At 44.8% G+C, this 24382-nt stretch overlaps 1 protein-coding gene across 9 annotated transcripts in view; it reads left to right on the plus strand.

Annotated features, from left to right (window-relative positions):
• Positions 1–24382, plus strand: part of LOC146858083 (gamma-crystallin M2-like) — a 193000-nt gene that overhangs the window by 165694 nt on the left and 2924 nt on the right. Inside the window, exons 1-3 of one of the 9 annotated variants that reach the window (XR_014979987.1) lie at positions 5727–6071; positions 6947–7029; positions 7786–7845. The exons of 1 other annotated variant lie outside the window; for it this stretch is intronic. The gene's annotated coding sequence lies outside the window, so the exon portion shown is untranslated. 7 more of the 9 variants (XR_014979990.1, XR_014979991.1, XR_014979986.1 and 4 more) reach the window with 7 other exon arrangements.

The raw sequence follows: 24382 nt of genomic DNA on the forward strand, positions 1-24382 counted from the left end.
TTTTTCGCCATAGGGAATATTTGCTGACTTGGAAGTGAAGAAGGAAGGTGTTTTTCCACTTAGTCGAGCGATTTGTGTAAAAGATGAAGTTAGTTTTCATCTTGCTGTTAGTCGCGGTGTGGTAGTTGTCTACTATAAGTGTTTCCGGGTGCTGTTTTAAGGTTCTGTGCTTTAGGTTCTTTTTAGCATTACTGGTCAGATTTTCTGGGTAATTTATGGACCATGAGTTGGGTCCGTAACGCACGAGTTTAGAGTACCAGGTGGGGTTTGGCGGGTGCATAGTTAATGACTAGAAGTTCTGGCTCTATATGAATCGATGGGAGGAGAGGTTAGTTGCGCGTTAGCGTCTTGTTGCGGTGTATGGTTGGTCTAAATAGTGAGGGAAATGCCAATTACTGATCAATCCAAGATGGTTGCTATCTTCTTTGAGTAGGGTCGCCGTGGGATAGAGGAGTCTGGTTAGTTCTTAGTGGTGTAAGTGGGCATTGGTCTGAATAAGTGGATGTGTAGGTGACAGGAGGCTTACGGAAGAGCCTGTTGCCCGTGATGATGGCGTGATTCAGGGGGTAGTGGCAGCAGTGCTTAATTTGTGCCGGTGCTTTCCGGTGCTTAGCACCGGCACTTAATAATCAGGGCCGGGTCTACACGTCATTGATTTTTTTATATGTTTCATTTACGGTATTTAACCCACTACTGGACTTGTTCGCAGTAATGCCCGTCTCGTCTGTCTCCCCAGTCAGTGAGTCATTTCCAGCGAAGTGTGTTGCGGCCTGGGCAGCGCCTGCGCAGCTGTGAGAGTGAGCCTGTCCCTGGCTGAGCCAAAAGGAGAATGGAGATTCTGTATGAATCTCAACATTCTCAATCTGATAGTTTGAAGTTCCGGCCCAGTGTTCAGTGTTGCCGGCCCAGTGGGCGGGACACTGATTTGGGCTGGATTTTGGTTTTGTGGGCCGGGGGCTGGAGCTGTGCGTCAGGGTGCGTAGATTTTTCCAGACTGCATTGCTACGCCCCTGCGTAGCCGCGCGTATGGCTGCTCCCCACCACCGAGTCACTCACTGTTCAAGCACTGCGTTCAACTAAGTGAGTGCCAGCGCAATCCGTCACCCGACGACGACATTGAGGACTGGCAGGCTGCAGCGCAGCCGGTACTGGCGGCAGGCAACAGCTGCAGCACCAGGTGGGGCAGGCAGGCCGGCCTAATCAGTTAAGCTAAAAGCCTAAGGCAGTGCAGTCAGTGTGTGTCCCGGCCGTCCGGCCCACCACGAACCGGTAAGTTAACAGTTAAGTGGTACTTATTAAACTAAGGTTAAGTAACTAGTATGTAGAGCAGAAACTCCGCTAGAATGTCCAAGCACTTTAATAACAGATATTACTGTTACCTAAACAATGGCGCGAATGTTACTGACACCCGAAGGATGAAAAGCTGACGAGCCCCCAGAGAAGTAAACATGTGATCCGCAGGTCACACACCGAACTCTAGTCTGCAGGTGGCGCATTATGGAAGACAGAAAAGAGGGGCGTGAAGCAGAAAAACAATGGATGGATGCGTTGGTGAGTTTTGGGGTGGAATGCCCAAGGAAAAGTTCGAATAGACGCACAGAGGTACAATTGTTGGGATAAAACACGATTGCAACGGTATTGTCCTGCAATGTGATGACTGTTCATCTGAGTCGAGAACACAGGAGTATATTATGTCCGTGTTTTATAACGTGCCGAACATTTAGAAATGTGAGCACGTTGCGATGAGCACGTGCCTGCAGGTGCACAGCGACAAGTGGAATCATGGCCCATATCAGCGCGCGGCAGCAACAGCGAGCGGTCAGAGCATCGTGCACAGGCCTGTTCCAACTTCCAAGTCTGGAAGAGAGGGGGCTGGCCCTCGGTCATAACTGGAGCCGAAGGAGAGAAACACATTAAAACCCAGGTGAGGGAGGGGTGAAGGCTCAGCCCGTGAAAAAGCAGCCTTGTTTGTCCGCACAGAAGCTGAAAGGAGTTCGAGGGGATTTCTGTCCTCCCTGCCTTCTGCCCGGTTAATCCCCGCGCCGCAGGGCCTGGCTGCGGCCTGCAGCTATGCACTAGATCTCATGGCTTGGGGGCGCAGTCTGAGGGACAAACTAAAACACAAATGCAACTTATATTTCATTACGAGGCAGCCTGTACCAGGTATTGCACACGTGCAAGAGTGTGTGTGTGTGTGTGAGTAAACGTGCTGCCAGTCTTTCTCTCCCCACCCTCATCCTTTGCTAGAATGGGAGGCTTCTCTGATTCTACCTCTGGCTACAATCACATGGAATTTCATATTCACACATCCGAAGGTTTTCAAGTGCTAAACTTTAAATGATACCCTAAATACCTTGGACTGAGGACCACTCCAGTTGTCTTTCTGTCATCCCTTGATTCATGCAAGCTAGTCTATAAGGCAGGCGCCCGAGCATCAGGTGAGGGATGGTTTCTGATTGTTTGTTCAGCAGATGTTTGCATTATAGAGCCTATTGGCTGTCTCTGAAATGTTTTGAGTTCAGGCATGTACTTTCGGAGAAACCAATTTGGAATTATGAGGGAAGTTTACTCCCCTCCCCAGTAAGCCGAACTTTGAGACTTGCTTTTCTGGTTCATGGTTACCAACCACTTACTTGCATGGCTCATTGAGGTCCGCAGGAATGAGTGACTGAATGAAATAATGAATTCAATATTGTTTATAGACCAAATCTCTGTTCCCTGTAGCTCTCGTGTTATGAAAAGTGGTGCTTCGTGGACAGGAGCAGACCAGGCACCTTTCCCCCCAGGGGTGGGTTTGCCCTCCCAAGAAATGGTGCAAGCTGACTGTTGTCCTCTCAGAGTGGTCTCACCCCGACCCTCCTTGAATGCAGCTGCCTTTGGCTGCATAGAGACATAAAAGTTGAATTTTGATTTTTTTCTGAAAGCTAGATGATAAACTTAGTGAGAATGGCTAGAAAGCAGTCATTCCATAAATGAGATGCTTGGACTGTGAAGGGTCTGCCCACACTCCAGTATCTGGAGTAGGATTTTATTAGGTAAGGGATCTTCCTGAGGCGTAACATTGTACTTTGTTGCTGTGGTATTTTGATGGATGGGAGAATTCGTGTCTCTGTCAGAGGTTCTTAGTTAAGGGTGACATTTTTCTTTTGAATGCAGTAAGAGCAGACCGCCATTTACAGCTTTCTTCCAGTAGCACAGGGCGTTATTGCTTTCTGTACCTTAATGCATACTGCTGGAATTATCCTTTTGCCATTAATGTGCGTTTCCACTATACCCCTAGCTAACCCCTGTGTTCATTGACCACAAAGATAGTCTCTGGCATTGTGGGGTGTTTCAGTCATTCCCGCAGACTAATCAGACTTTTTTTTAAAACACAAAGACCAATTCTGATTTGCCAAATGACAGCACATTAGAATACCTGTTGGAACTCTTCTTGGCCAATCAGAATTGAACCCTATGTTTAAGCAACGTTGATTGGCTCAATGAGAATTGCTGGAGCACCTGGACCACTTTGAGGTGGGGAATGTTTGAATTTTCAGAAAAGGGCCAGGTTGGAAGGTAAGCCTGAATCTAGAATCCAGCTGCAGTCTGTGCCCTGCAGAAGGACTCTGTCGAGAATGAGGAATGTAGCTATCATTGATGAAGCAAAAGCAGTGCACTAGGTGTAAGGGACTCCCTGCATCCCCAAAATAACTGGTTTTAACCACCAAACCTGGGAATTCAGGTCCATTTTCTCTGCTTACATTGGGGCCCTTAGCACCCTTGCTGCACCTGCTATCTTTCTACCGCTCCTGCAGTGGTGTGATAGGAGAGTCAATGTTTCCAGGCTGATGCTGAACCGAGTTAGCGCAGTCAAGGTGGAAGTTGATGTGGGTAGCCCCTAATTACAACTGGTCCTTTGGAAGGGAAACGGGGCGCATCAGAGTACTTCCCAAACCTTTTGATTGTGTCATATGCTCCATTACAGGAGAGACAGTGTAAGAGAGAAAAGGGGTAACGTGGAGTGAAGCAGAAACTGGTCCTCAGTCCTCTGCTCTTTGGAGCATGACTGTTCATAAGTGGCATCCCAGAGCGTGGACAAGTTTTCCATTTTGACAATTAAAGTTCTTTCAGCCATACATGTGCTTCTAAGACTCACATGAGCCATCCCCAAATTGATAGGAAGGGTTATTTAGGGGTGACAAGTCCTCTGCGAGCACAATGCTTCCTCATGCAACTTCCATGCTGCACTTTATCCATTAATGTGGGATTTTAAGGCTACTGGCTTTATTTAATATTAGTGCAGGATCACAGGCTGTACAGTGTCGCCTCCTATTATCTACTCAAGGCCAAAGGTCGTGTGATGTCACTTCTTATAATGTTAATTGCATATGATGTCACTTCAGTTACTCTTGTGATTTTGTGAAAGTGATGCTGGTTTAGCACTCCAGGATGGAGGGCTCTGAGGTGGAGACCTTTTGAAGACTTCAACTAACTAAAATTATGAGGAGGTTGTAGGGAGAGCTAGGGCAATGCTGGGATGCTTAGGAGGGGTACAGCAGGAAGGGTGGCTGTGTTCATTGTCCTATGCCAAGCCATCTTAAATAGTTACCACTGTTTCGTAGAGCTAGCCTATGCCTACATACATATTATTAACAAATAACAACTAGAGATGTCTGATAGCTACTCAACTATCCAAAGCACATCAGCCGATATGCAGGAACTCTACCACAGCACTGGATAGAGCAGGAAGTTGAGGCCCTTTGGGTTGGTGAGTTTAGGATTGTGGAAAAATTTGGTTCCTACAGTCACTACTATTTATTAACCCAACAACACCCCTTGGGCCCCTGGAAGTGACAGCTACTGACTCATTCGAGTGTGTTGCATGATTTTATTCAGTTTATCTGTTTAGAGTGTTTTCACAACATTTTGGTTTATTCTGTCACATAATCTATGTAAAAGTTGTGTCTTTGAACTCATAGACTGTTACAAAAGGCATACCCCAGTATTGTCCTTTTCTCAAATTATCACATAGCGCTCTGACATTCAATACATTATTGATTTTAGCTCATTTATTTACAAAATTGTGCTTTAAACCACTTTTGATCTAATCTTTTACAAAATGTTCACAGGGCAGGGAAACCTCCTATCAATATCTTACTATGAGGAAGGCTCCCTTGCTGAAATTCAGATCAGGTATTACATCTGTCTTTTAGCAGTGCCAGTTGAAGATGAGGGTGGAGTTAATAGAGTAAGTGGGTGGGCCAGTGGAGGAAGTAGGTGGAGCTGGAGAAAAGTGGGTGTGGCCTCCGACAAACATTTGAGCACCTGCACTTCATATTTTACAAATTAAGCACTGAGTGGCAGTGATGGTGGAGTGCTGCGAAAGTGGCCGAAGTAGTGGGAGTAGGACACCTAAAGGAGTTTGAGGGAGGTGTGTGCGTAAGGGCAGTGGTGCTTCGCGGTGAGTAAGCAGAGAGGGCAAGGCTAATTTGGGCAGTAGAGAACGTCTTTGGGTAACACAGTTGTGAGGAAACAATCTTTGGCCGCCATTTTAGGTTCACGCATTTATAAAATGTGAAAACACCTGAACTATTGTTCAAATATGGCCGAATTTGAAGGATGGATAGAGTTCTTCCTTAAATAATGGGTTAGGAGTCTTTCATCTGTTTCAACAAAATTGTGCCTGCCAAGGAAAGACAGAGTCCTCCTTCACTTTTTATAACCTGATCTTGGCAAGTCCTCTTTCCCTTTCACTAGAGCTGCAGATTGCCATTTTGTGAATCCAGTTCTATAGGGAGGTGGAAGGGAGGTTCCCACGAGGGAATGCATAACACCCCGACCCAGGGTGGACAATGAGTGGGAAACATCCATGTGTCACGAGCACCGCTGGCGCCAAAAGTCAAGTTACCGAAAACATCCCACCCATCGACAGGCTATCAATCTCGTTGTCTACACCGCAACCAAGGCACTTTCTGCTCTCACGAAGTTCCAATGCCGGCCATGACAGTTCGAGCCTCTCTTATTAGTTCGTGGCTACTTCGCGCTGCTTCTCCCAGATCAGACCCACCCGGCCGCCATCTTAAAATCAGGTAGGCTCAGGCGCTCTCAGGGATTGTTGCTGCCGGAATCTGCAGATGTCTGGTGCCCTTAGTCCGCTGACTGTTTTAACATTTGTGACATTGGGGGCCTGACATGGTGCATCTATTTCAGTCCGGGAAGCCGCACAATCTGTTACTTCTCGGGGAAGGGCGGGGGGATGGCAGGGAGGAGGCAGTGACATGCAGATAGTTTCTCTCCCACCGGGCTGGTACCCAAGCCTCCTCACTGCAGTCTGCGCACTCACCCGTTTCACCGGTCCCCGTGCATTCCCACGCTCAGCAGCAAGACAGCGGCTCGTCACTGCTTCTCGCTTTGACTCCGAGGTGCCCGAATGACATCTTGCTTCTCCGACGAGAGCGGTTGCTTCGCCCGCTCTGCTGCCTTCCTTTTCTTTCTCAGAAACAGGCAAGCAGGGCAGTCCATTCAATCGTGTCTGGGCATGGGCGTGTTAGACCTGCTGCCTGCAATGGGATCTGCCTCGGATGCTCACCTCGATCTCAGCATAACCAGGAACGGACAGATGTTGTGAAAGAGCGAGCCCTGAGCGGGAGAACGGACGCTACTCGGGCAGCAGGCAGCTCAAAAGTTACTCTGGAGCAGTAAGTAGCATCACCGTAACATTAGGGCATCGGAGGCCGGCTAATATACTACAGGCAGGTATGGAGTAACCTCCTATCTTGCACTAGAGGCAGGTAATGAATACCCTCCCACCAGTATCTGTAGAGGAACAAGAGGTTGTGAACTACAGGCAGATACCGAGTACTCTCCAACTTTCAATGGCTTCAGAGGTATAGGATGTTTCAACCCTGTTTTTTTGTATTTGGCTATAATGAGTGCTGTAGCTAAAATATCTCTTTTGTTTAAGGAAGAACTTGCTCTTGCCTAAATTCAGGGCTCCTGACCTCTCCTCCTTTGTGCCACGGCTCCCATCTCTTGGCTGCAGTAGTGGTCAGTATATCTCATATTGAATTAAAGTTTTTTTTTGGCTTTCACTTTTAATTTCCCCAGTGTTCATATGATTCACAGGCCTTATGGAGATGATGGCTGCCCAATTTCGGCTTGATTTCTTGTAATGGAGCAATGATGATAGAATAGCACATGATAATAAAAAATATCATTTTACAACTCATGAAAAAATAGTATGGCATTAATTGTTTTGGTTTTTTTAACACACACTGTCCATGGTTTATAGGCCACATGACAAAATGATAGAAAGAATGTTGGATATTTGCTTAATGTGGCCACCAGTGCTGTAATACAAGGCTGAGTGTGCAGCTCTTATGAAACATTGCTCTTACCCTCTGCATATTTAGCAGTAGCACAGCTTTGTATTAATTCAAAACGTAAACAACTCATACAATAGAAACCCTCCTTGCCGAAAATATTGGATAGGTAGTAAACTTGTAATTTGTACAATTTCTATCAGTCTGTTCTTTTAACACATTCTAAGTAAAGGAAGGAAACCTTCAGTGAGCTTCAAAATGTACATTGCACTAAGTAAATCTAGGACAATTTATAGTTGGCCATGTAAGTCAGGAGCCACGAACAAACTGCCAAAAATGACCTATACTGTCAAAAATTCAATCAGCCCTGATACCAACCCAGTGTTAAATTATTTTTGGAGACTCCATTTTTTTATCTTTGCTGGCATTCAACCCCTTTTAAACATGCTTCAGCTATTTTATAAATGTATTTTCTGTTTAGAATGACACATCTTTAACTTTACACGGAGCCCCTACAGTTTCTCGTCTGCTTTGACATGAGGTAAGCACACTAGGCTAACATTATAAAGTGCTTAATGCTTATTCCCTCCTATTGCATCAGATAACTAAAAACTTACAGGTTATCGGTACAATTACATCTATGGATATGAGTTGTACGTGAAAGGAAAAATATATTATTAACAAACCAGTATTGTCTCTAAAAAGTAGTAGCTTCAATCAGCCCTGATACCAACCCAGTGTTAAATTATTTTTGGAGACTCCATTTTTTTATCTTTGCTGGCATTCAACCCCTTTTAAACATGCTTCAGCTATTTTATAAATGTATTTTCTGTTTAGAATGACACATCTTTAACTTTACACGGAGCCCCTACAGTTTCTCGTCTGCTTTGACATGAGGTAAGCACACTAGGCTAACATTATAAAGTGCTTAATGCTTATTCCCTCCTATTGCATCAGATAACTAAAAACTTACAGGTTATCGGTACAATTACATCTATGGATATGAGTTGTACGTGAAAGGAAAAATATATTATTAACAAACCAGTATTGTCTCTAAAAAGTAGTAGCTCAGATAGTAATTATCATCTTGACTCGGAGAGCTCAAATTACTTTAACCATTAATTGAAGATTATACTAACCAGTTGTGAAGAAGAGTCCTGAGTTTAATAAGGACAGGAGGCAAATATTATGCATTCTGATCTTACTGCTTTATAGACAGCTTCCTCCACAAATTTCCACAATGCATTTCTCTGTAACAGGAAATCAGAATAGTACTAATCCCATGAGGCTATGAAAGGACTCATAACCATAAGCTCCTCCTCCTTTTTTGATGCGAGAAGGTAGTCAAAAGTCCATGTATGAAACAAACCAACACAATTTCAAAAAGTAAAGCCAGTCCCAACCAATTACAATCCAGTTGAGGAAGCCAGGGAAAATCCAGGTAGCAACTTCCGAACCGGATCTGCTGAAGATCGATGGATGACTAATTGGTTGCCTGAGCTAAGAAAAAACAGAAGACCATTAGGGAGGGGAAGATAAGAGAGGGATCATATTCACCTCTTGTCCTTAATAAAATTAGTGCTCTTCTTCACAAATGGCTAGGAAAGTCTACAATTGTATCACAGGACAAGAGTCATCATATTATGCATGTTCAAAGCATATCAACAATGTTCTATGATGCATACTCAACTGGATTAAAATAAAAGTGAAAGTGGACACTCTATACCACTTTAATGCCTTTAAGATGTCCTGTAACCTAGCACCTGAACAAAAAGATTTAGATGCTATTCCCTGCCTAGAGGAGTGCACTCCTTACCTTTCTTTGTTAATTCCTGCCAAATATATGATGTTCTGAAATTGAGGGCAGAAGGCAAATAGTGCTTTGGCTATCTCTTCAAGGGTTTTGACCATGGTTCCCCTAATTTGTACACATATTGGACTGCCGTCATTTTGTCAATGAGCAAAAGGACTGAGCATCTTGCCTTCCTCTTTGCCATACTTTGAATTGCAAAGGAGCTTGCAAGAGGCTTTACACAATTTGTGCCCTGACAACTCCTTCTATGATCATCCTCCCCCAGTCCAAACACTGCTACATATTGCACCCCAGTTGTGGGGACTGCCATCGGATTCTAATACAATGTTTGGGGAAGCAGAGAAAGTGGTGCGAACAGGCTCCCATATTGTCTAACCACCATTCTATTAACTTCTGTGCTCCTGTACCTAAAGCTTCCATCTGTAAGTCAAGCTTTCCTTTAAATGCTGTATTTTTAGTCTCTGAATTGCCCTCTAATGTAACGTGCCGTAAATATAGCTAATATCTCAGATGCTAAGAGATCCAATTGTGATATATCTGGCCAAGTGTCTCAGACATGAGAGAGGATATTTTAGTGTATTCCTTACTCCTTCCTGATAGCAATGAGTTTTGTCTTGGTAATTTCAGCAGTCCCTGCTCTGTATCCACCTAAACCCTAAGTAATCAATTGTTTTTGAAGGCACTAAGGGCCACATGTACAAAGATTCCAGTTTGTGATTTCCTAATAGCAAAGTTTTGTGATTCGCTATTAGGAAAAAGTAAACAGCTATGTATTATAGTGTATTTAATACTGTTTGCTATTACCAGTCAGCCGTAATTGACTACCTCATTAGTATTCATGAGGTAAGTCGGAATTTGCGACCCATTGCGAATCGCTAGAGAACACAGCGATGGTGGCCTGCTGGGGACAGCACACCACCATGTCTGTGTTTGCTTTTAAATAAAGCAAAGGTTTGTTTTTAAATGCAGGCTTCTGTATTTCAAAAACAAAACTGAAAAGTTATCTTTTCATTATTAAAGAGTAGGCAGTGGTCCATGGGACCACTGGCTGCTCTTAAAAAAGGTTTTTGCATATATCCACAGGGGGAAGGGGTTCCTTGGGAACCCCTTCCAATTTGCCGATGGTTACTACCAACTTGATTCTGGTAGTAAAATGCGAATGTTTGTGACCGCATTCCGGTCACAAAACATTTATACATACCTTAGCAAACCGCTAATAGGAAGGGACGCCCTCAACACACCCCTTCCAAATACTGAATCGGGAACCCTTTATATGATTCAGTAATAGGTTACCGCATCACAAAATAGGGTTTGGTACATGTGAAAAGGCTTTTTTGCAGTGGTAAACTCCCCGATTCTGCAATGTGACCCTAAATCCTATTTTTCCATATTTATGATAACACCCAGGCTCTGAATCAGGTTGACAGATTCCTATTCTTGTGCCACCACTAGGTGTTTGTCCTGACCCATAATTAGGACATCCAAGGAAACCACCATCCCTATGCCCTAAGATCAGAGGAAGGCTGTCTCTGATTTTAGATGTTTTGTAAAGCAACAAGGTGCTGAGGAGAGACTGAAAAGAAGAGACACAAACTGGAACACCTGAGTCCCCCAAATGAATCGAAGATATTTACTGTTAGGGTAATATACAGGAACTGTTGGATAATGAGTCTTTCAGGTCTACCTTCATCATCCAATCTCTAAACAAAAGAATGTCCTAAAGAGCTACCATAGTCTACATTTTGAAGTGCCTGTATACCACAAATTGCTTCAGACTCTTTAAGTTTATAACTGGTCCGAAATTCTTGTTCTTTTTCTGTACTAGAAAAATGTTGCTCAAAAAACCTCTTGGATGCAATTGCACTTTTCTATAGGCCCTTTAGGTAAAAGGATTGTATTGAACCTGGCTCTTCTTGTAGGGTTTTCCCCAACCCTTCTGCCTTCCTGCTCCTACTTTTTGTTGAATTCATTTTGCTTGCCTTAGGATTCTGTGCACTTTACCTCTACTAACCAGTGCTAAAGTGCTTGTGTTCTTTCTTTAAAACATGGTAGAATTTGCTTATACCCAACTGGCATATTTAATTTACTTTTAAGTCCCACTCCTGGCTCTTCCTGTAGGGTTTTCCACAAACTTTCTGCCTTCCTACTCCTACTTTTTGTTGAATTCATTTTGGTTGCCTTAGGATTCTGTGCACTTTACCTCTGCTAACCAGTGCTAAAGTGCGTGTGTTCTTTCTTTAAAACATGTTAGAATTTACTTATACCGAACTGGCATATTTAATTGACTTTTAAGTCCCTAGTATGAAATGAAATGAAATGAAATGAAAATGAAATGAAAATTGATTTATAACGCGCAACTTAGCCCAATGGGCGTCAAGGCGCCTAACCAAATATAGGATCTTCAGTCACAGTTGCTTACTGGTAAGCCTTAGAGAAATACCAGGTTTTGAGTGCTTTTTTGAACATGGTCATAGAGGGTTGAACCTTGATATCAAAGGGGAGAGCATTCCACAGCCATGGGGCCACAACAGAAAAAGCCCTACTTCCCCATCTGACTTTCCTAAAATGAGGAACTACCAACAAATGCATATTTGCAGAACGAAGAGCCCTGCTGGGAGCGTAGGAAGTCAAGAGAGATCCCAGAACATTAGAAGGATCTGCCCTTAAGGCTCCAAAGACCAGGATCAGAAGTTTAAAAGAAATCCTGTATTGGATGGGGAGCCAGTGGAGGCTTTTCCTGGCTAAGGTGGCCGAAGATGCAGCAGGAGAAGATAGAACAAAACGCGCTGCCGCATTTTGTATCACCTGAAGGCGATGGATCAAGCCCTTATTAATTTCAGCATATAAGGAATTACAGTAATCTAGTCTTGATCCAACCAATGCCACCACAATCTGCATACTTGATTGAGGAGAGAGATAGTGGACAATTCTCCTCAAAATCTTAATGATCCCCCAGCAAGTAGAGACCGTTCTGTTAACCTGGAGGGTCATTGACAGTGAAGTGTCAAATATGACGCCCAGGTTCCTGGCGGATTTAGATGGAATAGGACAAGAACCCAAAGAAGGGGGCCACCACTCATCAGACCAACAATCTTGATTGTTCCCAAAAATCAGGACTTCGGTCTTATCACCGTTCAACTTCAGAGAGTTTAAAATCATCCATTCGGAGACTGCCTGCATGCAGCTCCTAAAGTTGAACGCTGAGATATCCTTCGAGTGGGTTAGGGACACCATAATTTGGGTGTCATCGGCGTATGACACGACCTCCATCCCCTGCGATTTCACAAGCCTTGCTAGAGGGGCTATATAGATATTAAACAGGGTCGGGCTGAGAGCCGAGCCCTGTGGAACCCCGCATTGCAAGGCTTTAGCAGGGGAGAGAAATTCGCCGAGCTTAACCCTTTGTTCTCTTTGCTCTAAAAAGGAGGACAAAAGACTCAAGGCAGTACCCGTCACTCCTAACTCCCTCAGACGAGATGTTAACGTCGAGGGAGAAAGAGTATCAGTAAAGTGGTACTGCATAAACACAGGACCTGTGAATTCAATACTACTAGTGGGCCTGCCTCCCACTTAAGTAGCCCTTTAAACATGTCTTAGGCCTGCCATTGCAGAGCCTGTGTGCAGTTTTAAACTGCCATTTCGACCTGGCAAAATACTTACATTTGTTTTTCACTACTGCAGGGACTATCTCTCTCATAGGATAATATTGAAGTTGCCTTAGTACATTTTATAAGTGTCATTTTCAAAAGGGAAGAGATTTTAAATTCTTAAAATGGTCAATTTAGAAAGTTGTCATTTTCCTGCCTTAGCCATTTTGTGCCTGCAGCCTGTCTCTGGTCACATGACTGGGTGTAGTTGGGCTTTGTGTATTCCTCCGAGACAGCCACACACAATGGCAGCTAAGGTGCAACTCGATGAGCAATCACTGACAGAATGAGGAAGGAGCTGGGCCCAGGCTCACACTTAAATATCTGGTGTCCTGTCCCTACAAAAAGGGCTGCATACCCCCTGTAGTTAGTTTGGACCAAGGGCAGGAAAGGCAGGGCATCTGTGTGTTTCAAAGGCATGCCTCTAGGAGCAGCTTCTCCCCACTTCAAAGGCACTACTGTGAATGAAAGAAGAATCTTAGACACCACAACTTCAGTACACTTCTGGACCTGTCAATACTTTACCAGGAAGGAGGACTGTTGTGCTACGACAAGGACAGCCACTCTGCTGGACTGCTGATCTAAAGGAAATGTGCCCTGCTGCACTTTTGCCTGGGAAGAAGAACTGGACCTGAAACTTCATCTTGAACCCATCTCACCTGCTGGCCTCCTGATCTGAGCCCAGGGACTTGAAAGGCTCCCCTACAGCTCCTGGACCCGACTTTAGCGCATTCCTGACCCCCAAGGTATGCCTCTCATGTCCTAGATTCTTGGTGTGGCTCTTGATCTCTTGAAAACAAGCTTTTGGGCTCTTCACAATAGTGAACAGCCCCGTTCTCATCAAAATCATGACATTCACTCAGAAAATCAATGTGAGTGCCACCAGCACTTCTCTTCACACAGCTGCATCGACAGCCCACGGGGGACTGCCAGCACAAAGCTCCAGCCTGTTCACGACACCCAGCCTGCCCTTGCCACCATGCTGACTGCCACTCCTTGTGACCCTCTCCAACGCAAATGTGACTCTTGCCCAAAAACTTAAGGAGATAAAAATTCAGCAGGACTAACTGTGACTGTGTTTGGCCTGCGTTTTATCGCGGTCAGCCTAAACTTTTGACTTTGTCTTGGTTGAGCGCAATCATGAAGCTGTGCTTGATTCCTTATGCTTTTAGGTGCTATATTACCGTTTATTCTTTAAAAATTCATAACTCAGTTTCTACTGATTTGATTTTTGTTGTTTTGGTCTTATTTTATTTATTAAATTAGACTTACATTTTTCTAACTTGGTGTGGGATCTTTTTATGTGGTGTTTTCACTGTCTTACTGTTTGAAGCATTGCACAATTACTTTACACATTGCCTCTAGATTAAGCCTGACTTCTCTATGACACGCTACCTGGGCGTTGCGCACAGGTTGATTTAGGTGTGCTTGTGCCTTAACTTATGCAGAATTTTGGTTACTGCTTGTCCATGGCTCACACTCCAGTCAACCAGTAACACAATTTCTAACATTGATCAGCGTTGAGGATAGGACTTGTTTGTTCAGTGCCATACAGTTTTGGTGTACACTACCACCCCATATCTAAGACCATTGTGAGTTTTTTAAATTCCTCTTTTCCTCTCATTTGGTAATTTTTCCAAATTCGGATTACTGCTTCACTTTCATATACTTGGGACTCTTTTGTTATTGCACCAGTTATACCTTGCCAGAGTGGGAATAACCCTGGATCTCAACTACCTATAATTCTACAGTAGGAGGGAGGTGAAGAATTTCTGCAAGGATAATGAAAAAAGGGTCTCCAAAATGAGACAGTCAGGCAGCCCTGTACACTCATGAAGAAGCACACTGGTTAAGGGATTCATAAGAGGACTAAGAGGGTGATGACCCTGAGGAAGAGGGTCTAGGGCTAGGGAATGCAGACCACTAGTTACTCTTGGCCCTAGAATTAGGGCCCTATTCGGCGGTGGCCCCGATAAGGAGGAGGAGGAAAATTACCTGTCAATGGTTCCAGAGGAGAGGGGGGAGCCCACGGAGATGGAGTCCCCTTCTGGATCGAATGCAGGAAGCAATGCCTCTTCCTACCTTTCTCCTGAGGAGTTGAAGGACTGAGAGGCTGAGAGGGAGCTGAGGCTGCAGCTGGCCCAACTAGATGCAGAGGAGAGAGAAGCTTAGTCTAAAAGAGCCCGGCAGAGGAGAGAAGGGCTGAGAGGGCCTTAGCAAATGAAAATCTTGCCATGGAGGCACAACAAAGAAAGGCTGAGAGAACCTTGGAAGAGAGCAATATCTTGTTGGCTCATGAACTGAGTCAAAGAGCTGTACTTGAAGGCCAGGCAGCTGGTAGAGTTCAGCAGCAATGGTGGCAAGGAAACTACATGTGCCCAGTGCTGAAGATAGGGTCCACAATCCAAGGACTTTGTGCCTGACTTTGAGGTAGGGGATGACATAGACCGGTGGTTTGAGGCATATGATGTCACTCTAAGGGTGCACAGGATCCATGAGGATTGGGGAGTTGGCCTTTGGAGGCATATACCTAGTGATGGAAGGGAAACCCTGCTTGCCCTAAAGAAGAGGACAAAATGAGGTATCCCACCATGAAGGAGCCCCTTGTCAAGAGCTATGGATTCACCCCAGAAGAGTACAGGTTGAGGACAGGGGATAGTCAGAAACTATCTCGCCAGTCCTCTGTGCATTTTGTGGATTACTTGTGAAAAACGATGGTTGGGTGATGGGTAGTGAGGCAAACACCTATGAGAGGTTCTACAATTTGATCCTTAGAGAGCACTTGTTCAGTCACTTTTCTAGAGCTACGCCAACACCTGGTTGATTGTAAACTAACTGACCCCCAGGGAGCTTGCAAAGAAGGCACGCCTCTGGATTAGTACCAGAGTGTCTGTGAGATCAATGACAAGTTATTCTAAGGAGGGTAGCTCAGGTTCCCCCCATCAGAATTAAGGGAAGGTATGCAGTGACCCAGACAGGTCCCAGTATAGAGTGGTGGGAAAGGGGTCTCATCATTGTAGCTGTATCTATGTTATCATGCAATAGCAGTGGCTGATGGTGCGAACCTTCTGTGTTATTTGTAGCTGCTTAGGACAAGAAAGTTGGAGAACCTTCTACTTAGCTGCAACTTTCAGCATGAAACAGGTCAACCTCTTTATTATGGTCTGTTCTACTGAAAGGAATACTGTTACTAGCTTGATGTAGACCCCATGGATGTTAGAAAATACAAAGGATTAGAGTAATGACGCGAAATGTGCGTTGATATCCATTTCTGTTGTTGTTATAGTTGATTGTAGATAATAAACAAATATATATATAATACAAAAACACTACATTTGTAGGCCTCATGTGCCACAAAATTGAAGGGACCAAATGGTTTCATGTCAAACACAAGGAATTTCCAGCATTGTACAGTTTTAGTGATGCATAGTGACCGCTTTACCTGTCTCGCCAGTTTCCTGTTTTTCTGTAAATCCATGTACATTAAAAGAAAAGCATTGCAGGCTCGCAGAGAACAGAAATATTGGATTTGACTATACTTGTTTCTGTTTGATGTGGCACTATTCTATACGTTACTCAAATGAGTAACAAAATAGAACAAAATAAAGAAGTCCCATACTACTCTTAATATCCATTAGAAAGTGTCTGGAGTATGAAACAGGCTGCCACGAGCTGCTCTGAACAACGCCCACCCTCGGCCAGGCGGTTGCTTTACCAAACACCACGTGGTGGCAGTGCTCGCGCTACCAGGACCCCACTACACAGTCAAAACACCCTACAGCCAGCTGCTCTTACAGCATATTGGCCACCATTCCAGCAACAGAACCATTAATCGTCCATGGTGCACCGTCTGCTCTAGCACCCAAATGGAAAGACTGGGTAGAACGCCTTCAGTTTTATTTTTAGGGTGCATAAACTGCGGTGGAAAGGTGATCCCGCCTTTTGCATCTAGAGGGTTAAGACATCCACAATATATACAAAACTCTGTTTGAAGCGACACCTAAGCCTTACGCCACGCTAATGAGAGCAGCGCTCTTAACGCTCACTTCAAGCCGATGGCGAACTGCGGCTTTGAGCGGTTCTTGTTCCACCAAGAACCAGGTGAATCAATAGACACCTTTCACTGACGGCTTAAGGAACTAGTAAGCATTCGCAGTTTTCATGATGAACACAAAGAGATCAGAGGGCAAATAATACAAGGCTGTTCATTGCTGAAACCATTTTTCAAGAATCCCTAAAGTCACTCCAAGCCATTTTGATACTCCCACATGGAAGCTGCTCTCCACAAACCCATTAAAGAGGAACCAGTCAACATTATCCAACCACACCGCAGCTCAGCTGCTCAAAAATGTCAGAATGAATGTGGAAACTGCGAAGGGCCGCCTCACAAGTTTGCTGATTGCCCTGCCCGAGATAAGAAGTGCTCCACCTGTGGCAAAATTAACCATTTCAGGACATTCTGCCAGTCATCCAAGGCCAGGCTAAAGAAAGAGACAGTCCAAGCGGTGGCAAACAATCCGGATGAACCAGAAGACATGGATTATGACATAGTAGAATGCACTGTTCAGACTTTTTTTCGCAATTGGCACAAGGTACTCGCTGCGCTTCCCACTCCTGAAATGCCACCTTCAAGTTGGACCTCACCGCATCACAGCCACAGTTGACACATGAGCATCAATCAAGCTCATATCCACAGACACGTACCACAGCCTAGCAAGACCCCCTGAACTGGAGAAAGCAAGGGTCAGAGTATTTGCGTATGGACAGGCGCAAACGATACCTTTCTAGGGTGCTGCTAGTCACTCGTTTCCCATCAGGATGTAAGTTTCAACACTATCATCTATGTAGCAGACAGAGGACATGGCATGCTAGATAGTGGGCAGACAGCAGAGGCGTTAGAATTGATATTGTTTGCCCTTGGAGTACAAGGTGAAGAACTATCCACCATAATCCAAGAATTTGCAGAACTGTTCGAAGGCATAGGCTGTCTCAAAGGAAAGGAAGTGAAACTAAACATTGACCAGTTGACTCAGCTAGTATCCCTGCAACACCGGCAAATTGCATTTCACCTCTGGCCAAAAGTCAAGTGAAACTGGAATGTGCAGTCTTCATTGAAAAGGTGAAAGGACCCACCCAATGGGTGTCACCGATCACGAAAAACCAGAAGCAGCCGGGGAAGTCCGGCATCTGTTTGGACATGGGACCCCCTAACATCGCCATTAAGTGAGACTGCCACCTGACCCCCACTTTAAATGACATCCTAGGAGAGCTTAGTGGCATGAATTAGTCCTCGAAGGTCGACCTCCACTAGGTGTCACCCGCTCTGCTCCACCTGGAATCCTGATATAGCAACACATGTCGTATTATGGAGGTATCACCGCCTAAATTCCGGTATTCCTATTGCGGCGGAGGTCTTCCAGAACACCATCCAGAAATGAGGGTTACCAGGAGTTATCAATGTCAGCAATGGCATTCTGATACATGCCAATTCAGTTAAAGAACACCATGAACATCTCTGCGGAGTACTCCGGGGATCAAAGAGTCAGGGTTAACTCTACATCGAGAAAAGTGTGAGTTTCTTCAGCAGCGCATCAGCTTCTTAAGCTATACATTCTAGTACATTCTTGTACAAGATGTAGCAGAAGCCCCAGCTTCCACTAATATCTTTGAGGTATGAAGCTTCCTTGGCACAGTGAATTATTGCAGAAGGTTCATCCCTGACTTCACAGGCCTCACCCAGCCACTTTGCGTGCTCACCAAAGCCAACACAGCTTAGGTTTGGGGTGCCGGACAAGAAGCCACATTATGAAAACAAAGGAGATGTGTAATAAAGCTGGTACACTGGATGAAGTTGGCAGAAGGTTTATGGAAGATAGAGTAGGTATCTACAGAGATAATGTCTTACCCACACAGCACCAGCAGCAACTGACCAGTGGGAGTTCTAAGGACACTTGAACACGATGAAATCTCTAGAAAGAAGAACCCCATTGCACAGAACACAATGACACGCAGGTCATTACACACCTCCCCCTTTACACTAGAAATTCTTTGGAAGGATCAACCAACCCAGGGTGGACTTTGTTGCACATGGGAGCGATTCTGTTCAAGTTCCAGGTGCGACCATCATCCAATTTAACAGCATTTTGAAAGAGTTTCTTTACCACATTAGGCGAGAAGAAATTAAAGACTCCAGCACACCTCTGGGGAAGATGTACTCACACCCTGTCTCCTACTCGTACACGAGTGTGAGTGACAGCATGTCTGGCATTAAAATAATCTTTCCTTTTTGCAATCTTCAAGTCACTTCCTGCTTGCCAGGAAGTTATACCAGGATCCGTACCAGAGGAAACTATGCTAGGACCTGTAGCAGGACAAGCATCCAAATCAACACTCGCACTTTTGTCTCTCATCCTTGCTTGGACTATCCGGGTATTGGGCTTCAGCCCGCAAAAGAGCTCAAAGGGCACTTTACTCATGGTTGAATGAGGTGTGAGACGGTAGATTGTTACCCGTTCCACAACCTCAGACTTCCAGTCTTTGTTTTGAGCTTTGGCCAGTTGAATCGATTCTTTTAACACATGGTTAAACCTATCCACCATGCCATTGATTTCGGGATGGTAGAGGGCGCACCGCTTATGTTTGACCCCCTTTTTTGCCAAAAACTCCTCCATCTCTCTCGAGACCAGTTGAACCCCGTTGTCGGTAAGAAGACAGTACGGGAGTCTCTCTCGGGAGAAGACTTTATCAAGGAACTTGGTTACATCCTTAGTCTCAATGTTGTGAGTGATCTTATTCTTCGGCCACCTGGAGAACATGTCCATTAATACTAGGATATAGGATTGACCAGAGCTACTAGTAATGGGACCCAAAAGATCCAATGTCACTTCTTGCCAACAATGAACAGGGACCTTATGAGCAACCATAGGATGGACTCTAGTCTTATAGACCTTGTCAGAGGCATTACACTCAGAGCAATCTCTCACCATGCGCACGACTAAGATCAATTCCTGGCCACCAGAAGGGCAAACAGATCCTTTCTTTGGTCTTGGAGATGACATGGTGCCCCTGAAGTGCTTATGGATGATTTTAAGCCTGAGCGGGAGGGGTGGAACGAGCTTGGTACCTCTCCAAAGCAACCCAGAGGAGACAGACAGCTAATGAGGCACATTCCAAAACTTTTGTGTCTCCTCACTTGAGCTTTTAATGCCCCCAACCATCAGTCACTAACTTGCAGACCTTGAGAATTATGGGATCGCTTTCAATGGTAGACTTCCACTCTCCCTCACTCAATACGCCAGCTGTGACCTCACACACTTTATAATCTGTGTCCTCCCACGAGTCTCCAGAGGTGTCAAGGGCGTGATTAGGGTCGTACATGACAAGGCAGGAAAGACAATCTGAAACCTTGTTCCGAGCACCAGAAATGTGATGTACAACAAAATCATAGTCTTGGAGTGCGACAATCCACCTGGTGATCCTTGAGGATACAGCATCAAGGGCCATATGTAGGTAGCCCAATACCTGTCGGTAACGGCCGATTTTCAGTAAATATACCGTTACCGACCGGTATTTAGACTTTTGAGATGTAGGGGGATCATTTCTGTATTCGGTAATTTACCGAATCGGTAAAATTACCGAATCGGTAATTTTACCGATTCGGTAAATACCGAATACAGAAATGAGATGTAGGGGGAGTGTGTGGTGGGTGTGGGGATTCGTTATTTACCACCAACTGAAAGCTGGTGGTAAATGACGAATGTCTCTGTTAATGCATTATTTGGCCCTTAGATGTGTGCAATGTGGCAGACACACATGCCCTCAGGGCATGTATGTGTGCCACATGTGCACACATGCAGGAATCAGGGGTGCAACAGGGTGTCAATGTGACACCCTGCCACCCTTGATTGAGCTCCCCCCATTACCGATTCGGTATTTACCGATTCGGTAATGGTAACTGGCTTCCCATTGATTCCTAAGGGCCTCCTGGCCCATAGGAATCAATGAGATACAGGTTACCATTACCGAATCGGTAAATACCGATTCTAAAATACCGACACTTACCGAATCAGTATTTTTTTACCTACATTACATTTACCAATTCATAAATACCGAATCGGTAAAACTCGGTATTTAAGAATCGGTAAATGTAATTTACCTACATAAGGCCCCAAGACTCTTTTTAGTGAACAAGTCCTTCAAAGGTTTGTGGCGGACTGTAATGTGAACAAAGTTCCCCAGAGACATTTTTTAAGTTTCTTAATAGCCCAAAAGATGCAAAGGGTTTCTTTCTCTTTGACAGAATATTGCATTTCAGGCCCAACCAGTGCTCGTGACAAGAACATGATAGGTATCTCGTGTCCATTCTACACTTGTTTAAGAACAGACTGAGACCCTTGGAGCTAGCATCAGTGATGAGGATGGAAAGTGCGGAAGTGTCAAAACTCTTGAGAGGGGAGCCATCCTTGTCGCCAGTGTAATAAAGCTGGTACACTGGATGAAGTTGGCAGAAGAAGGGTTTTTGAAGATAGAGTAGGTATCTACAGAGATAACGTCCTACCCACACAGCGTCAGCAGTAACTGACCAGTGAGAGTTCTAAGGACACTTGAGCAAGATGAAAGCTCTAGAATGAAGAACCCCATTGCACAGAACACAATGACACGCAGGTTATTACACAGTGCTGTCCGCGGACACCATGTTGTCGTACTTTAACCAAAGGAGGCCCACCACCAACATCGCTGTGGATGCTAGCCCAAAGGGACTTGGTGCTGTTTTTACCCAACAACAATATTGAGGCTGGACTCCCATTGCATATGCGAGCAGATCCCTTTCGGAGACGGAGCAGCGATACTCCCAAATTGAATGTGAGGCCATCGCCATACACTGGGCATGCCGACATTTTCACATTTCTGTGTATGGACACCCATTCATGGTCACGACCGACCATAAACCACTAGTGCCCCTATTCCAAGGATCTGCATCCAAACCACCACCTCATATTGAAAAATGGATGCTCCAGCTGCAGGAGAAGGACTTCTGTGTTGAATACCGGCCTGGTGCCACTAACCTAGCTGACTATCTCTTGTGCCACCCTCGAGCAGCTAAACACAAGGAAGCAGAGAAAGCAGAAGAGAAGGTGGAATATGTCCATTACATTGCTGGATGGTCCAGGCTTATCCCCATGCCGTTTGACAGCTACCGCAGGTCACGCAAGAAGATGAGTGCCTCCAACTAGCATTAGTGGCAATCCAATTTGAACAGAGGATCGCAGAAGCCATAAAAGACAATCCTTGCTCAACGTCCATCAATAACTGTCAATAGACACAAGCAGGTACCTGCTCAGGGGGCCATGCTTGGTAATCCCCATCAGCCTTACCAACCAACTAGCTCACCATGGCACCAGTGGTTCCCTGGTATGGACGAGATGGTGGAAGCAGCTGTAAGGTCATGCCACTGGGGTCAAGTGGAGGGGTCTATCAGGGCCCCTCTTGCCCCAGTGATCACAGAAGATGGTCCCTAGCAACCATAGGAATGTTACAGCCTAGATGTTGGCCACCTACCAGGTGGAAGATATGCCCTAGTCATGATAGACGACTTCACCAAATACCCGGATATAGAGCTCGTGGGATCACAAACCACTGCCGAGGTCACGAATAACTAGAAAAAATGATTGCCACTCATTGCCATATGAAAGCCAAGAGTTAGCTGATTACCTCCAATCCTGAGGCATCTATCATTGCAAAATACCATCGTGCTGGCCGCAGGCTAATGGAGAGGTGGAGCAATTCATGTGGACACTAAACAAGTTAATCTACATAGCTCATGCAGATCAGCAGCCAATGGAACAAGCAATCTACGCCTTCCTATGTGAATATTGGCAGACCCCACACTTAACCACTGGACAAGCTCCAGGACGATCCAGCATGGGCTGCGTCATCACTAACACCATCCTGCATCACCCAACATGGACCCCAGACCCCAGAGGTAAAATGTCCAAACACCCGGACTCTGACCCCAAGAGTGGTAAACCTAGTTGCTGGACCTATATGACCTAATGTTTAAAATGTTAATATCTGTTAAGCTTTATTAAAGTTGGGGTGGAATGTGATGTACCACCCCGCCACCACATTGCGGGTGGTTATAATGTTGAACTTGATACTCTCTTATGTGCGAATTTCGGTTTAACCCTGCGCTTTGCGCGCAGGACCAATAAAAGGTGTGGGCGTGGCAAGCTGTTCAGTCACGACCCAGCACAGAAAGTGAGATCTGGCTCCGCATCGTAGTGTACATATGTACGGGCCCTGGCCTACGTGACACGAACCAGAAACACCACACTCACCTCTTTAAATCCTCCCGACTTTCTGTCCCAGTGCGTCTCGATACTCCGTGCGCTTTCACTGTCTCCAGCTGTGGGATAAATTGTAACGTTTCAAACTTATCCTGAAGGACGGTTGAGTGTTGGGAATTGACTTAATGCTCACCACTCCCGAAGAACCCTCAGTCTGATGGGGGTGGATCGTAATACTGGAAGAACTCATTTGCAAAATGTTGTTCTCTCACCATTAAAGTGTAACACTCACTCAAGACAGGATGCAATGCAAAATGAGTGATTTATTCAGCACTCCTGACACGTTTCTGCCAGAAACTAGAACGGGTGCATTCTCCTATACACTACAAGTGAACTAAATGAGAGAAAAAACAGACACGTTGACAGAATCTGGGCACCATTTTGCAGTAATCTCCTAATACCAGGAAATACTAAAACGCAGGTGAAGAATGTTTGGTACAAACGAATGAGCCGCATCACTGTGTACAATCGAGGAATTATGTACAGCTCATCCGCTATATTATTTCAACAAAATACCATCTTAACGGTCCTCCAACTGACGTACCGGTAGTTCAAACACAAGTCTATACGTAACCCATCTCTTTGTAAAGTAACACACGTGGTTAAGAGAGAACATCATAAAATAATTAAACCAAACACACAATTAATAGCATGTCAAAAAAACCTAAAAGATATAACGAAAAAGCTGAGTAGTTACCTCATTAGTAGAGAGCAGAGAGGGAGGGAGGGCACCATTGCCTCATACCTCAACACAATTAATAGTATTTGCTGAAGGCACTTTTTAGGTGGACTACTACAAGTGGGAACCACAGCATGGCAGGAGGGAGAAACTACTTCTGCAGTCGGATCCACATTTTAAAGCACACTTTCATCAAATAGTGGGTGGAGAGGGCTGAGCCAAATCAAGCAAACTGAACGAGTATACACCAAAGAGTCTCTGTGCAGCTAATGGTGCCTACAGGCCATGCCTAAAAAATCTCAGTGAAAAGGTTTGAAAAACTCTGAGACACTATACTCTCTGCATTATCAATGGACGTGTAAAGTTAGGTTCATTAATTTTGTGGTGCAGAATTGTGGCAGTCAAAACTGTTTTCTATTAATCTACATGACTGTTGACTAAGATGAGATATACTGAAACCCATAGAGCTGTTTAAGCACACAGTAAGCAACGCTATATGGCGATTGAAAATTGAGTTTTCAGTCACAAATTGATAGCAAGAAACATGATGAAGCAATTTAAGTACAGATAGTTACAATTTTGGCCTCCAAGGT

This window comes from Triturus cristatus, chromosome 3_2, assembly GCF_964204655.1.
Source record: "Triturus cristatus chromosome 3_2, aTriCri1.1, whole genome shotgun sequence".
Lineage (NCBI taxonomy): Eukaryota > Metazoa > Chordata > Amphibia > Caudata > Salamandridae > Triturus > Triturus cristatus.